Genomic DNA, 16,974 nt, shown 5'->3' with positions numbered 1-16,974 from the left:
TTTAGCCCTCAACACTTTTTCTTTGAATTTTTTCTTTCTTTTCATTTGCCTAGTTTAGAAGCTTAGTTCACACATTACAACACAATGGCTAACTTCCAAGTCAATCAACTCATAATATCTGATCTTTTTTGGGCATCTAACTTGCCAATCACATCGTTCCATGTGTATTTTGGCTAAATTGTTTACTTTCAAACTGTTTTCAATGATCAAGTAGAATCAAATCATACTAATAATAACCTATCCAAGTTGCCAATCATACTAATAATAACCTATCCAAGTTGCCAATCATAGGGATTTTAATAGTTCTATGTGTTGCATTTCTCTAAGGCCGCCGCTTTCTTAGAACTATAATTTTTATTTTAAATATGTTTTCTTTCTTGTTTCGAGAATAATGCACACACAATGAGATCTCTTTCTACATTTGTAGGGATTCTGCTTTCCACCCTTTCAAAATGACTTGTTTAAGTCTACATAAATAAGGGTTTCATATGAAAGTGGAAATTAAAACATTCAGAGAAAAAAATGAAGGTTGAGTAGTATTGAAGCATGCTCTATGTCACTCTTACTTGTTTCTTATTCATATTATATAGCCATCTACTTCCCCTAAAACTTATTAATTAAACATATTGCTAATCTAAGGAACCTAAATGCCTTCCTTGATTTTTATAACATGACCCATGGCGTGTTCGCATTTTACAAAAGCCAAGTGTGTATTGCCCTAAAGTAGTCTAAAAAGTGCAGTCAAAAACATACATCCCTATCAAACATTACATCTTAGAATAGTAGTCTCACAACTTTCTTAAATTTGGCTCATATCAATATAATAGATGTTTCAACAAACTAAGAAAACCCTTTTGTCGACTCAAACAATTCAATGTTGGGATGTGTTTTAGAAATGCTTTGTGTTATAAGAGTTTATTTAGAAAGACCTTTTTTCCATATGGACATACATGTATACAATTATGAAGTCGATGAATTTTAAAAATATGCACCCATCATGTTTTTTGAAATCCTTTTGTCATAATATTGTCCTTTAGTTTTTTAGTCATAGACACCCTTCAAACATGTGGCACCCCAGATTTAGTAGCTAGAGATGAATGGTCACAATAATAATTGGTGTATGTTTGTCAAGCTGAATAATTTTTATTTGCTTGCACTCATTCTACCCATGGTTAAAAGGCCAATGTATGGACATGGGAATAATCACTAAAAGTCTTCAATTCATAACTTTCTTCCTTTGTAATTTAAATTTATAAAAATACACTGCATTTTTATGTAAATATTTTGGTAATCATATAGTTTCCATTGAAGGTCTTTAAGATTGAGGGCCTACTTATTGACATTGTAATCCCCAAATCACGAAGATCAAAAAACCCATAAGTGCACTTCTTCAGCCAATCAAAAGATGCCACCTCAAAATTTATGCCCCTTGGTGCTGCTCTTTACAACCTCGTACACTGTACTAGACAATTTGGATGTCATTTTTAAAAATCCTTGTCCACATTATGGCCATGAAGCAATACAACCTAACATTCACATGAAGATGGAACTTGATACCACATTGCAATTTTTTTTTTGCATTCCTTATAATGATAGTTCTTTACTGCTTAGAGAACACTTTAGTGATAGTTATTTATCACTTGAAAAAAAATATCATTTAAATACTCTCTCTCTCTCTCTCTCTCTCTCTCTCTCTCTCTCTCTCTCTCTCTCTCTCTCTCTCTCTCCAACCCACAAAGGAAGGCCCTTTATATAGAGAGGTCCCTCTCTTGTTTGTCTTTTTTAGATCATTACATTGAACTCCATTTGAATAGTATACCAAGGTCATGTGCACAAGTAGTGTAAACAACAAAAGAGTTTGGCTAAATCCATTAGCATTACCAAAGCTACTTTCTAAAGTGGTGATTGGTCTATATGGGCTATACTATAGTTGTTTTGCAAGTGTAGAGCTTTGATTCACAATGGTTAGTTTTTGAAAGATGATACTGTAAAAGCAAGTGTGTAGATTAATTTAAAAGTAGGGCTACCTTCACTTTCTTAAAGTGGTTGAGAAGTTATCATAAATAATGAAAATATTTTTAACCTTAATCACGTCATGATAATATCATTGTGTGCCATCAAAGAATTTTCAGTATCTATCCGATATGTGTTTAGGTGGTTATACCTTAACATTTCATGATCAAAGTGCAATTGTATTTGTTTATAAATACACTTGTATTTGTCTATAAATGGGTAAAAAACTTGATTGATATCAAATTCACATATTGAAATTTGAGTTGTAAAGTTTTAAAACACACAAGTTATTAAACTTTTATATACAAATGTTTGAATTGATTTTCATTAAGCTTGAGTATGTGTTTTTGTGTCTTGGAGTTTTTTACATCTTTATTCAATCCACTTGAGTGCATGGTCCCCTAGTCTTTTTATTTTCCTTTTGTTTATCTTGGTTGCATTTTCTTCAATTTCGAAGCAAGCTTCTTATATTTTGTTTATGGGTTCTCTTGATTCTCAACTAGGGGTGTGTGTTTTTAGCATTCTATATCCACCATTCATTTTTTCCCTCTCTCTCTCTCTCTCTCTCTCTCTCTCTCTCTCTCTCTCTCTCTCTCTCTCTCTCTCTCTCTCTCTCTCTCTCTCTCTCATAGAGCAGTCATCTTATGTTGTGCTCGTCGGCCATGCCCACCAGGATCCCAACCATGTCATCCTCACCATCACCAAATCAGAGCCATTATTGCTTGGCATCGGAGGCACCTACCTTGCTTCTACAACCTCTCCATTCTAGACAGCCCCATGGCAGAGATATTTGATCTAAGGAGAGGGTAGCACTTCATTTGATCATCATACATGGATTTAGTTGATATACATTTTCCAGTATTTTCTATTCAGTATCATCTAGGAGTCTTACTTACAGTTCTTATAACTGTAAGATAATCAGTTTATTGTACTTTTTAGTTTCATTTAGTTGTTCTCTTTGATGAGACACCAACTTCAGATGTCCTCTCACTTTTGGTCTCATAGGCCATTATGGCCTCTTAGAGATGTTAATATATCATTTCATTTCTCTCTCTCTCTCTCTCTCTCTCTCTCTCTCTCTCTCTCTCTCAATCATTGAATATATATATATATATATATATATATATATATATATATATTCACTCAAACAATTTAATGTTGGATGTGTTTTTGCTTCTTTTTTTGTTACAACGATTTATTGAAGTAGACCATTTTTTCCCATATGTGCGTACATGTATGCAACTATGGAGTCAAGAAGCTTCAAAATATGTATCCAATTTGTTGAGTAAGTATTGAGGAGAGGGGAGCAACATCATGTTTACAAATCCATTGCTTTCAATGTAGTCCTTTACATAATTAGTCATAGACACACACCCTCCAAACATGTGGCACTTCAAATTTAGTAGTTGAAGATGAATGGTCAATAGTTAGTGCACGTCAACAACCTAAAAGTTTTTTAATTCCTTGCACCCATTTTGTATACGATAAAGGGGCCAATATTTGGACACGATGTGAAAAATCACTACAAGACTTCAATGCATACCTTTCTCCACTGGACTTCAAATTTATGAAAATGTAGTTTTGTCAACTAAAAAGTTTCCTTTGGAGGTATTTCAGGTTAAAAAGTCAAAGGGTATATTTATGGACATTACAAACCCCAAAATCATAATTAAAAAAAAACTATTTTGAGTGCACTTGTTTAGCCAATTACAAGATGCCACCTCAAAATTTTATGCCCCTTTGGTGTTCTTGTTTTGCAGTACAAGTTAGGGTTTATTGTTTTCAATTGGTGGTATGCAATAACCTTAGATTGGAGGCCATCCAATAATTAGCCATGTACCCTACACTAGATACTTTGGATGTCATGTCTTTAAAGTCTTGTCCATCACGTGGCCATGAAGCAAAATAGCCTAAATTCTCATGAAAAATAAATTTGATACTATAATATGCAAAAGCTTTTAGTTTGCTTTTATAGAAGGTGGGATATGTTAAAAGTTCTTTTTCTTTTCTTTAGCCATTCAAGAAATCTCATTTTTGTAAATGTTCTCTCTCTCTCTCTCTCTCTCAAACATGTTCTTTCTCTTCTTCCATCTCTCTCATAAAGGAAGGCCCTTTACAGATAAGTCCCTCTCTTATTTGCTTATTTGTTCATTAGGTTGAACTCCATTTCAAAAGTATACAAAGTCCAAATGGGTAGGTAAGATAAATTCTACATGTGTCATTTGTCTATATGGGCTATTCTAGGGCTATACTTTAGTTTTTTATGCAAGTGAAGAGCTATAATACACAGGGGTTGGGTTTCAAGGAAGAAAAGGTAAGAGCAAGAGTGTAGATAAATTTCCAACTAGGAATGCCCCCTTTCTTCAAATGAATAAATTATGAGAATATTTTTAGTCTTAACCATGAGAATATCATTGTGTTTTTTTAATGATATCCATCACATATATGGATTTTAGGTGGTCATGGCTTGAGATTTGGCATGTTCAAAGTGCAATTGTCCTTTTTTATAAACGAACATAGTTTCGATTAATATCAAATTCTTACTCTTCATTTGAAATGTGAAGTTGTAAAACATCTCGGTTAACTCTATATGTTCAAAATAAATACCAATTATGAAGTTGTAAAACAGCTCAGTTGGTAAAAATAGTATATACAAAAGAAGGTACCAATTGTGTTTGATAGTATCTAAAATAATTAATTTCTACCAAACTTAAGTTTATGGGATTTTCAAGTTTTTGCTTATTTTGTGTCGTGTGTTTTCAACTTGAGTGCATAATCCTCTACTCTTTTCATCTCTTTTGTTTAACCTTGGCAGAATTTTCTTCCACTTTGAAGCAAGCTTCTAATTTTTCTTTTCTAGGTTCTCTTGTGCCTCGTGTCTAGGTTAGGTTTATGTCTCTTTTGTCTCGGCTTTGTGTTCTTGTGGGGAATCTTTTTAACCCTTAGTCTTTTTTTCCCACCTCTCCCTCTCTCTCTCTCTCTCTCTCTCTCTCTCTCTCTATATATATATATATATATATATATATATATATATATAATTATATATATATATATATATATATATATAATATTATATTATATATGCATATTCATACATAGCACAATATAAATAGATCAATAATATTACATTTAGAAGTGTATGTTGCCCTATCTATTCTTCCCCCTTCTCTCTCTCTCTCTCTCTCTCTCTCTCTCTCTCTCTCTCTGTATATATATGTGTGTGTGTGTGTGTGTGTGTACGTAAGTAAGTATGTATGTATATGTATATATATATGTGTGTGTGTATGTGTGTGTGCGTGCATGTGTGCGTGCATGCGTGTGTGTGTATATAGCACACTATAAATAGATCCATAATATTATATTTAGAAGTGTATATTGCCCTACCTATTCTTCCCCTTCTCTCTCTCTCTCTCTCTCTCTCTCTCTCTCTCTTCCTTCAATGATAAAAAACTTTGTGAGCTCCTCAATTTCCTTTATGGATTGATCTTCAGTGTGGATATTGAGTGTCTTTGCACCAAAAGCATTCCAACTTAAGGTGTGTGTGTATGTGTGTGTGTGAACTTGTTCATGCATGCTCACACATGGACTTTTCACATGAGCCTAAAATCATAGTTGGCTACCAATATGGGGTTCCCATTCCGCATTTTATTCCTAGCTATCCATTATCCTAGTTGATGCAAATTCTAATAGGTTATATTTCGTAGAATCTTGGACAAACCAACATACCATAAATCAAACATTATCGGTTATATTTTACAAAATCTTGGGATAAAATCTCTCACCTTATATATACCATAAATCAACATTATAGACTGAGAAAGTTAATCAACTTAAGAGCAAAAGTATTCTAAAAAAATAAAATAAAATAATGGGTGCAGTCTCCCCCCAACAAGAAGGGCTCTTACTCCCTCACTTGGGTATTTTATCATATTACAAAATTTATCCCGAATCCAGTAATAGCATACCTTTCCAAATTTGAGCTTTTACGTATAAAAATAACCATGTGTTCATGTAACTAAGGTTTTGTAACAAAATAAATTACTAAAGCATCTGCCATGCAAATCAATGCCCCAACTATACAAAATGGGTGAAATAATAGATAACCAAAATATAGGGAGATGGTCAATGTAAGTGATACTCCATACAACAAAGCAAATAGTGTTCATGTGCTATGTACAAAACCATCATTCGTGCGACACCTCAATCGATGCCATCACATTGCTCATCACTTATTACTTATAAATACCAATCACATTAGTTAACAAATATTAATTAGACTCTTCACGTTCAATCCCAGTATGATTAGGTTTTAGTAGGCACAAACATATAACACCGGGTGCAAGCATGGAAGGGTGTATATACTATTGGCAAAGGGTCTACTATACTTTACACCTTAAATTTGTAACTTTCCCAAGTGAACCCATGCATATATAGTAATATCTACTAGTAATAAGTAGATTCTCCCACCAAGCCTTTACTGAAATAAGGCATAGGATCATTAGTATGATACCACCACTCATTCCTTCCATCCATTTTGAATTTTCACGTGAGTGTACCATTGTACCTGCAGCATGACATCGTGAAGGGAGACTCTTCACCTACACTGCATGCTCAACAACTTTTAAGATGTAGTTCACTCAACCCACCTAAGTGTGAATGATATATTATGACAACACACCCAATCACCAAGGTCTCTATAGGTCATCCCATTTTAGGGTTTTCTATGCAATTTTTGTTTGTTTTCATTATGTATTTAGTTTTGTTTTCATTATGTATTTAGTCTTGTATACGAATTCTTTTCACCATTACATCCAATACTAATGTATAATTCAACCTATTTCATAGTTTTCCTACTTTTAGTTTTTTATTTCCATTGTGTGTTTAGGGTTTTTTGTAAATTCTGTCTTGTGTAATCATTGCATGTGTGTAAATTTAGGGTGCTACAAATTGTCTGTTATGAGTGCTCCTATATAGCCAAAAGCTTGTGTGATGCTTCTATACTACTAGAAGCTTCCAAATTGCACCTTTTGTGCTACTTCTACACTTCTAGAAGCTTCCAAATTGCATACATTACTCTTTTACAAGGAAAGCCTTTAAAATATGCCCATTGAAGTTTTATTTTATGTGTGTGGACTGCTAGAGTTTTTTAAAGGGTTTTGTGAGTGTCGATATGCATGCTCTGTGTGGGAGGATAGTTGTTGCATCATGTATGTGTTGATGTTCATTGCTTTAGGGGGGAGAGAGAGAGAGAGAGAGAGAGAGAGAGAGAGAGAGAGAGAGAGAGAGAGAGAGAGAGAGAGAGAGAGAGAGAGAGAGAGAGAGAGAGCACCTTAATGCATGGGTGCATATGACATTCCCTCTTGCTTCACTTGGTGATAGCTACATGGCTTCTAAGTAGTGCGCCAAAATTTGGGGTACTTTTGAAAGAAATTCTTCGTCACGTCAAACGGCTTCATAAGTGCTTGAGTCTTTGAATTTGGTGTAAAACTATCGGATTTTTCAACTGGAAGGATGCTCACTTGTGGAGGAGTTTGCTTGGGCTCGATTACTTGTGCCTCATCGACCATTTTATTCAGAACCTCGTGAAGCTCCAACATAAGGCTTCAACCATGAGACATGGAAGACATCATGCACGGTAACTTAAAGTTCATGAAGACATCACTAAGCTTCTTCACAATAGGTAATGGACCAAAGCGTCGAAAAGAGAGCTTGTTACAATGCTTGTCCACTTGCTTCATAGTTTTTTCATGATTCAGAGAAACATCCAATTCCTCCCTGTAAAGTTTAATATCTCTTCGGATTGGTTGGCTTGCCTCGTGTATGCTTCTTGTGGTTTTATTTGATCATTTACTGTTGGTGGTGGATACAATGCTATAGTCCACACATAACTGTGTAGTCTTGTGAGATCCCCATCCTTTACAAACACTCAAAACAGCTATAGAAAAATACTAGCATAAGGGTAGGGCATTTCACTCAGGGCCTCGTTAATGACACTATACTAATGTGAGCGATTTCAGCGGCTTCTCTTGTAACTATTTTGGAATAGACTTCGCATTAGGAAATGCATACAATTTCTCCAAGGAAGTGTCCGGCGCAGTGACGCACAGAGACTAACGATGTCCTATCCCAAGATCATGAGACATACGCTTCTATTGAAATTTTTAGTTTTTGTTTGGAAAGCACCCATTTATTCAAGTCCATCCTATCTCCCACTTTCTAGTGGTTTATCTAGTTTCTACTTTGACCAGATCCTTAGGCGTAGCCTAGACCCCATCCAATCCCCCTGGGTCTAGGTTGTCACCCTACCATTGGGGACCTATGGAGTGGCGGTGAACTCACACATCTATAATTGATATTCCTAATTCATTACTCATATGTGTTAAGAGTGTGGATGGTGACACATGGGGCAATTGGATAGAGATAATTGCTACCGTAGTTATGTTTTCCACAACTTAAAGTTGTTTTGGAAAAGGGAATTCATGGATCTATATGCCTCCATATAAAAGTTAACATTATATATAATAACGAAGTGGGTATAGTGATGGCGCCTGCATGCATTTGTAGTGCACAAGCATGGAGTGAAAGTGGAATGGGCCAACTTTGCTTGTGACTTTGTTACTTTTTTGGTAGACTATTGTGTATTCAGTATTTTGTGGTAGTACTACTCTCACTAGTGATTTTGGTAAATACTTGGTAGTACTATTTAGTACTACTGTGAACTTGGGCAGTGTACAAATTTTATACCTTAAACAAGTATTATATAGTACTTGGTAGCATTGTGCATACTATGCAACTATGTTTGGTACCTTTTTGAAAAGTACTAAGTACTATGTGGTTTACACCAAGCATCATGAAGTAGGTCCTGCACTGTATTGTTGCCCTTTTTTAGTACTATTTAATACTTCATGCTTGGGAAGTATTGTTCAAAATTGATTCTTAGTTTGGTTTCTTCCTAAATGTACTAATTAGTACTTATTTTGGTAGTACTATTGAACATTTTATGCAATTTTGTTATGTTATAGAGGTAGTACAATTCAATATTGCTTTTTAATTCCAAGTTTAATATGGTAGTACTATTGATAACTTCTTGCAATTTTATTATTAACTAGGTAGTATTGTTTAGTGTATTGATTCTTAATTTGGTTTCTTCCCAAGTGTATTATTCATTACTTATTCTTGTAGTACTATTGAATACTATTTAGTAATTATTTTGGTAAAGCTATTGAATACTTCATGTGATTTTGTTATATTGTGGAAAGTAGTACTATTCATCAATACTTTTTATAAATTTGGTGCCTTTTGGGTAGTAGTTTTTAGTACTTTAGTAAACTAAGATATGTTGCATATGTTCATGTTATTACTGTGAATACTTGGTAAATATATTTGGTACTTTTGGGAGAAATATTGTACTAAGCACTATGTGGCTTACTGAGAGCATCATGAAGTAGGACTTAATTTATGGTCTTTGTACTATTATAGTATCACTTGTTTTAACTACTTCAAATTCTTTATCCCCTCTTCATCACTATAGCCTGCTTTGTGTTTTCTATTGTATTGTTTTATATGTTTCTACTACCTTGCCATTTCTTGCTTTTATATAATGCTTTTATCTCACTAATGGAGGATTATTGTGCGGGTTGGACAGTTTCATCTGACGAAAAACCAAAGAGTATGCTTAGAAAATGTGCAACTTGGGATAGTGCAAGTCTGCAAACTCCAAGCAGTGTTCATGTTCGAGATGTGAATAAGCAAGTGCATGTGTCAAAGTAGAGGGGTCATCCAAGGAAAGCATTCGATGAGGTTGATGGAGACAATAACACATATACGATGAAGACGCTATTCTTGTAAAAGTCAAGAAACAACAACATTAGAAACAATAGCTGAGCAAAGACTGAAGAAGCTCGTTTTCTTGGGTTGCAAGCTCCCTAGGTTTGGTGGACAAGCACTAGAGAAACCAAAGGATGCTAGTATACAACTCAAACCTATTGTCTCCTTCTGATGTGAATTGTCCTCAGATGTGTTTTGGTGATCTTCTAAAATGTGGTGTTTGCCTTGCTGCATAGCCACACCACAAGGCATTAGAAAGGAGAAGGTGGCTTCTCGACCAAGGTGGGATCACTTGAAATGAAGCAAAGGGTAGCTCTGAAGAAGAGTGTCATTGTTCATTCACTATACAAGAACAAGAAAGGTAGTGCAAGCAAAGCAAAGAACATCATGGAAGATGCGAGGGGAGGTATGTTTACTTGTAATGCATGCTACATATGCTTCAAAGATGTGTTTTCTACAGGCTACTTTTCATGTTGTAATTTGTTTATTTACAAGAATTATTTGTTGTATCATTTTTTTCTTTGTTAGATTCAGCTCCACATGCTATCCACAAAGAACATGAGGAAAAACACATGTCTGATTTGAGGATAGTGAGGAGATAGATCCTATCGAGTAAGTTGTAGAGTGCTCTATGAAGGTGGTGGATCCTTTTGACCAAGTTGTCGATCTCTCCATTAAGGTGGTGGATGCCTTGGCTATAGATTCTACTTGGAAGACTTGGGTGCATAGGACAGTGAAATGGTTGGAGAGGAAGACTTGGTTAGTGGCATTTGTGGCATCTATTACTTTGTAGGTAAACTCACGCATAAAAACTCCTCAGATAGAGCATGATGGAGACTTGGGTGGTGCAAAGGATGTTGGTGGGGTTCTGTGGGACGCCGTTAGTGGGGCGACACAGGTGGTGAGACTTCTCTTGAAGATGACGCATTAGACTTCGAGGATTTATTCTACAAACTATATGATGCAAATGATGGTGCTTTTATTGAAGACCATGGAGATTCTGCTGGCTGCAAAGGTAGTGAAGCTCTTGTGTGCAAGTAAGGGGACTGATATACTTGTTGCACCCACAAATTTAGAAAGCTTGAAGGTGGAAGGTGGTGAAAGTGTTGAGCAATGCAAAGGGGTTGGCCAACCAAAAAGCATTACAAGATTTGGTTATTGGAAATATAGTAGGTGCTACAGCCTCAACTTGCATTGATAAGAATGCCAGTCGGTTTACAAGCCTAGGAAAGGAGGTCGTGGATAAAGACAATATCCCCCTTCTTAACTGGTACAAGACTGGTATGGAATCTTAGACTGCCCCTAGCTCTATAAACACTAGGTTGAAAGAAAATGGTCACCCTACCATTGGAAAGACTAGGTCGAAGAAAAAGTGATGTTGCAACTACAAGACTACACTTTTTGTTGTTGCATAGTGTCATGCATTTGTCAACCATTATTTATTGTCTAATGCATTTATTTCTAGAGATTTTTCTTTAAAAAGATCACTTTTTATCTTTTTATGTGTTCTATTGTCTACAAGTCTTGGGTTGTGTATAGGTGTCGAACGCACCAGGTTACGAGTAAAGAAGCTGGTGATCCTTAACCTAAATTGACTACTTCTCACAATCATAGTGTGTGTAGGTCACACACACCCTTCGCATCTAATAGCTAGAGCTTTTGTTTCTTAAACCTTACACAGTGATCATGAAACATGGTTTTGCTTTTGATCTATTGTACACACTGCTAGTTGATGACACTCCGGAGAAAGCAATCTTGAAGCTAAAACATAACTGCATATCGCCCATCATTTATGAAGGGGAGCAAGATGATGATGAACTCCTCACCCTTCTCTTGCCATACCTGATGCAGCTATCAAAATATGATGGCATGGTCCTAGAGTTCATAAGAATGACACCATAGGAGTACTATAGGTTTGAAGTGGATAGCAATGTGTACGGTATGAGTCCTACCATGTTATTGAAAGATGTCATATGTAACTTGGAAGAGTACAAGGAGCCTTTCCTAAAGGAAAGTTTGGTGGTGGATGTTCGCAGAGTCCATGCCCTGTACCTCTAGTTGGAATTAGAGTCCAGACTGAAGATGCTTTCGGTGAAATGCTTTGGCAGAGTGAAACTCTTTTTATAAGAACTTACCTTTGAATGTAATTAAACATTATCTTAGGCTATTTTGTTTGTAGCATCTCCTAAACTACACCACATGGTGAAGGGTATTCAACCCCAATTGGCCCTTTTTTTGGATGAGCCTCTCTTTGGTGTAAAGATTATTCAAGTATATACTAATAAAATATAAAACCCTTTTGACTAATTGAAACTCATAATTGGTATTGGATCTTAGCTATTCTTTCAGTTTGAGTTATCATAAATGTGTGTGTGTGTGTGTGTGACATATTGCATCAACTAAATGCCCTTCTTGTTAGCATCATAAGGATAAATGCATCATTTTGTCTAGATACAAATGGATAAATGCCAAATGTAGCATTTGGTCGAGCTAAATGCTCAGTTTAATTTATTTTCCATTTTTTCTAGATGTATTATATGGTGAAGTCTCCCCTTTTGTGACTTTACCGTGTATATTGATATAGACAATGGTTTTGCAAAAAAAAAAAAAAAAAGTGTGCCACTCTCTCCCTATGTTGTTTAGAATGATGGGGCAGATATTGTTGTGGGGAAGGAACACTTGACATGCAACCATGTAAACATCTGAGTTCTAAGTAGAGTCCTTTAGTGCTCTACCTAAGTCGTACTACACATGTTGTAATGAAAATTGGCACTAGAACATTCATTCAATAAATAGAAGCATACACTTATCTTAAAAGCTAGCTCATGAGTGCTCTTACAAATAAGATGATAAAGGAGTGTTCCCTAAACTCTCAACCCTTAGAAGTAAAAATTCTCTAGGATCCTGGTGTGTACCTTGGGGGGCACACGAAACAAAATTTTATGCTCCTTAACCTTGTGCTAAACTTGTATCATTGGAAACTTTATTGCAATCAGCATGTCAAATAGCAGTTGGTACATCTTTGAGTAGAACATTACTATTAGTACCTGAAAGCCGTTTTTGGTAATACATACCATGCAACACTTCATCACCGATGTTGAAAACATTTCCCCAACCATCTTACAGCTACTTTGTGAGGACACTTTTTGGTTACTTGTATAAGACTATGTAGTAGTCCTCATTTTGTGCATTTGATGGTGATCACTATGAAATGATCTCCCAACTCATTCTCATGGAGAATTGGAGAAGTTTTTGTGGACGGATAGCCAGGTGGAAAGGGAAGATACCACTATGTTCAAAGAAGATGGTGAGGTGGAGAGGGAAGATACAGTTGATGTCGAGGATGGGGAGGTGGAGAGGGAAGTTACCACTGTGGTCGAAGAAGATGGTGAGGTGGAGAGGGAAGATATAGTTGATGTTGAGGATGGGGAGGTGGAGGGGGAAGGTACAACTGATGTTGAGGATGGTGTGTAGTGAGATGATGCAGGGCCGCTGATAGTCGGGGTAGGTGGAATGGGTGGGGAATCTGGGAGAACACTGCGTCGATGTGATGAGGTGGGGAGATCATGTTGCACCTGAGGTCAGATGCAGGATCCAAGAGTGGACTAGCGAGGTTAGCGAGGCGCTAGAGAAGTAAGGTGGATGGGAGGCTGCAGAGGGCCAAGTAAAAGAGGTGATTTCAGGCTTATGAAAGAATCAAAACAAGTGGTGGGAAAGGTTACATGTGGAGCCATAGTTGTTGGAACGACCGAGGCAAGAGGGAACAGTGGTGTAGTAGAGCCACCGCCTACTTCCGATGGTGCTGGCACAGGTACTTGGGTAGGAGAAGAGAGTGGTGCAATACAACCACCACCCGTTGCCGATGGTGTTGTCACACAGGTAGGAGGAGGCTCTTGAGAGGTTGGTGCCACCCTTTGAGATACAAACACCACCCGCTGCTGCCGATGGTGCTGTCACCTTTGAGGTAGAAGGAGGCTCTTGAGAGGTTGGCTCCACCTGTGAGGAAGAAGATTGCCCCCACCGGTCATTAAGAAGCGAGCGCTGGAGTGCCTGTGCGGAGAAGGTGCGAGAAGATGTCACTTTTTCTTTTTTTGTTCGTCCATTTTTTTTGGGGGCTAGTTTGGAATGAGAGGGTGAGGAGGGGAGGGAAATAGAGTGGGAGGGCGAGTAGGCAAGGGGTTGGGGAAGCGGATGGGGAGGGGAAGGATAGGGCGGTGTAAAGTGGGGGTCAGGGAGAGAGAGAGAGAGAGAGAGAGAGAGAGAGGTGTGAGCGTGAAGGAGGGGGCTAGGCGAGGGGGGTGGAGTCGTAGGGTGGGGAATCACTGGTGAGGGGTTGGGAAGAGTCATGTGGGGTTGGGGCCTGGCTGGGTGAGTCGTGGAAGGGGGTTGGGGGCTGAGTCGTAAGAGAGGGCGAGAGGAGGGAGGAGGTGAGTCGTAAGGTGGAGGCAGGTTGGGTGAGTCGACAAAGGGTTAAGGGGGGCAAGGGGGGTTGGTGGAGTTGGGAGGGACATCTTGTGGGTTTTCAGCGTACAGAATTTTGACCACCACTTTCAAATGCAAGAAAGTGGAAAAGGGCCATTGGAACTCGCCCCGAAAGGGGGATATTATTATTTTTCCAATGAAAATTTTCAGTCCTGTTCGGAAGGGTATAATGTCAAAACTTGGATACTGTATTAAGACTGGTAGGTAGAGAAAATGAAACCCAACACTTTCTTACTAAAATAAGAGGTTTTGTTTGCAACAAAAATGTCCCACCAGAACACCCAAGAATCAAATGCAAAGATGACAAGGAAACATGTTGTGTCTAATAAAGAGTCAAAACAGCAGGGATAACCCAAGGGGTTAAAAGGAATACCAAAGGTATCGGTGGATAAGTCGTTTTACAGGATGCTAAAGGTTGGGTAACTACTAAGGATGGTCATTCATCTAGTTGGCTGGGTGATGTGGGCACAAATGGAGAACGCATATGCTCCAACAGAATACAGAAAAGGAGCCTTGGATGTTTACCTACCATGCACTAGAATGCTACTCAGTACTTAAGGAAGATGGTGTAATGGAGAAATCGGAGGCAACTAGCTTGGATAAGATGGCAGCTTCCTGGAATCCTTACTATGATCCTATTCTCATAACTGAATTCCTAAACTCTTATGATGCAAACAGAGCGATGGGTGTAGTAACCATAGGAGACTATGATGCTGAGATTAAGTTACACAAAAAGTTAATCATTGCAGCATTCGGCCTGCCTTCAGGGGTGTCATATTCAAAAGTTAAACCAGGCACCATAAATATCAGTACACACATGAAAAAATGGAGTAAGTCACCGCATGGAGAATTCTTTGCACAAATCAAGGATACTACATTAGAAATAGCTTGTAGAGCAGTCAGTCTTCTCGCTCATGTGAAATACATTGACAGACATGATAGGATAAACTCTCGGGCTGTTTTTATGGTGGCAAAAGGATGTGAGGAGGATCAGGCACATATAATCTTTAACAACCTCATTGCTTATTGTGCAGACCATAAGTATATCATTGGGAATTCTTATCTTCAACATCAAGTTCTGGAATATGGGGCAAAAAAGGTCCTTAAAGAAGCGAGTGTCAACATTTCAACTCTCATAGGATATAAGGCTCAAAGGCAAGACCAGGGAGATCAAGGCTGTAAGGGAAGAACCAACCAACATGTGCACGGTGAATCGTCATCCATGTGCAAGGAAATCCCTATTAACCCTAAAGGTAAGAGAAAAATGGATTCTGGAATGACCACTCAAATGCCTGAGGTAGTGTCAATGCAATCTGACCTTCAGCCAAAGAAGCAAAGAATTGCAAAGGAAGTCTTAAACTCTAAAGTGCAACAAGTACAGCAATAGGTAGTCACTCTGTTTGGCCTAGACATTGCAACCGGAATCTCATTCTAGGAATTGATTGTGGAAAAATAGAGAATTAATTCAATCATAAAAACCATTGCTTGTAAGCTTCAACTAAATCAAATCAATTGAAAAATTAAAACACTTAAACAAAAATACTTAGCTCCAAAAAGACCATATTGGGTGCAATCTTCTCCCCTCTTGTGCGTGGCCTCTCCCCACACAAGAGTATTTCTTTATTAGCTTTCCTTTTCACCAAAATTAGGCCATAGCCCCCAAAATACAAGATGTGCTTTTTAGAGAGCACGGCACTCTTCTTTAACAAAAATAGAGTGTTAAATTGGGACTAGGGTAAAGCCATAGGCTTTAATAAATTCCACAAAAATAAATGTATCTTTCCTAAAGTTCAAAATGGAAAAATCATTTAATAAGGTTACAAGCTACTATGCTTGCCAAAAATGAAATGTGATGATCCAAGACATTTCTTCCAAAGTAAACTCCTTAATTCCCATAGTCTTCATCACCTGAAAATATAAGCCCAATTAGATATTAAATTAATCCCACAAATATTAAACAGGCACAAATCATCACCAACTCATGACTACCAGGCGTAAGTACCCCAGGAATCACCCTGCCATACAAACCTAACTGAAATAATCATAGGTGGCCTCAAACATACGTCATATACCACACGTATTAATATTTATAGTGGTGTCACCCACGATATTAACCTAGCCGGCATGACGCAAGAGTAATCTAGGCGTCCCCAAATTACTCAAGAGGGGATAAATAATATTTTTCTAGAGGACTTAAAATATATTCTCATGACATCTCTCTTGCTTGAGTTTGCAATTGTTCTCAATTGCGGATTTGCTGGGTTTGAAAAGAATGAAGAATTTCAGGGTAAACTCGGAAAAATTTCTCAAGCATCCATTTAGCATCTTCTTGTGGATGATTCTTAAAAGTCAAAAGATACTTGAAGTATTGATTACCTGTCCTTGTTGTTGTTATCTCTTGGTCAATGACAGCATCAGGAACTAGTACTTCTTCCTCTCCTTCAATAAGAGGTGGTTCCTCATATGTTGGGTGAGTAGGAAGTGTTCCTCGAAAAGGTTTCAAGAGATGTATATGAAAAGAATTGTGGATATTCCAATTAGATGGAAGCTCTAGTCTATAGGCCACATCATTAATCTTTTGAAGGATTTTAAATGGCCCATAATATCTAGGCGCTAGCTTCACTGCAGGGAATTTTTCCACACTCTTTAATC

The sequence above is a fragment of the Cibotium barometz genome, chromosome 17 (assembly GCF_041138505.1).
Source record: "Cibotium barometz isolate CiBa-2024 chromosome 17, ASM4113850v1, whole genome shotgun sequence".
Taxonomy (NCBI): Eukaryota; Viridiplantae; Streptophyta; class Polypodiopsida; order Cyatheales; family Cibotiaceae; genus Cibotium; species Cibotium barometz.
Note: the sequence above shows the minus strand (reverse complement) of the source record.